Here is a 1,312-nt window from a genome sequence, read left to right as displayed (position 1 = left end):
TGTTGGGGGGGGGGGCCCTGTGGTCAGTGCCACATATAGCAGCCATGGCTGCTATGCACTGCTGTCAAGTGCTGCTGGTTCCGGCCACTCTCCTCCCCAGGCACTGCACACCCCTAGGGACAGCTCTGCCCATTAGGCAAAATCCTATTACTATGTAGCCCCCAACTTGTTCTCAGAACCCAGTCCATTTTGGACTGAATAAAGCAGAGGTCTGAGCAAATAATGTGTACAATCACATTAAGATAATTATCATGCATATGTACTAGAGTGTCATACAGGCAACCCACACTTAATGTTCTTAATTGGTTCCTGAAAAACTGAGCGTTAAGCAAAAATGAAAATTTCTGACAATCCAAGATGGCAACTGCAAGTGTTTTTCATGACCCAAGATGGTGACCATAAGCATTATAATGAAGCTCGCTGAGTGCTAAGTGGAAAAGTAAAGTGAGCAAAATGCTGGCTTGCATCCATAGATGTTTCTCAAGCAGATCCCAGGGTGTCATTCTCCCCTTGTACTTGGCCTTGGTGAGGCTGCAGCTGGAGTGCTGTGTCCAGTTTTGGGCTCTACAATTCAAAAAGGATGTGGAGAAGCTTGAGAGAGGCCAGAGAAGAGCCACGCGCATGATCAGAGGGCAGGGAAACAGACCTTACAACGAGAAGCTGAGAGCCATGGGACTCTGGCAGCCTCAACCCAGTTTTTCAGCTTTTGGTGATCCTATGCCTCACGGGTTCCCAGCTCATCAGCCTTTTCTCTAACAGGGAGTGGTATTAGTTTGAGATTAGACATCTATCAAAGGAACTTTGGAGTAGAATTAACTCATTTGCTGAGGAGAGAGAATCAGAAAGAGTCAGCTCCCATAAAACATCACTTATTCCACTCTACCTCTCACCACTGTGGAAGAGAATCACTCTCTCATTGCCTCACCTAACTGGTACAAGCTTCTCTGAACCTTTCTGGGTAGGGTGGGATGTAAATAATAATCTGGAATGTGTTGTGTAATACAGTGCAGATGAGCTATAAGTGAAACAAATAGAATCCTTGTTACAGACCTCTGAATATACTTGTGCAATAGCACTGAATTTGCTGCTGCTATTGTTCTGAAAGGTAAATGCTCTTTTATACTTTATTTTTCCATTGTTCTCCAAGATGGTTCATATTTGTTTATTTAGTACCTTGATGAAGCCTTGCGGTCCTCTTCCTTGTTATGTTTAAATTTTGACTAAAGGTTGTTCCTTTACTACTTTGCTCCATGAAAATTATGGGATCCTGGAAGACAGCTAGTTGTGGAAATAATAAACAAAGTCTATTTTG

The sequence above is a fragment of the Gavialis gangeticus genome, unplaced genomic scaffold (assembly GCF_001723915.1).
Source record: "Gavialis gangeticus isolate Ggan-Ray unplaced genomic scaffold, GavGan_comp1, whole genome shotgun sequence".
NCBI lineage: Eukaryota > Metazoa > Chordata > Crocodylia > Gavialidae > Gavialis > Gavialis gangeticus.
Note: the sequence above shows the minus strand (reverse complement) of the source record.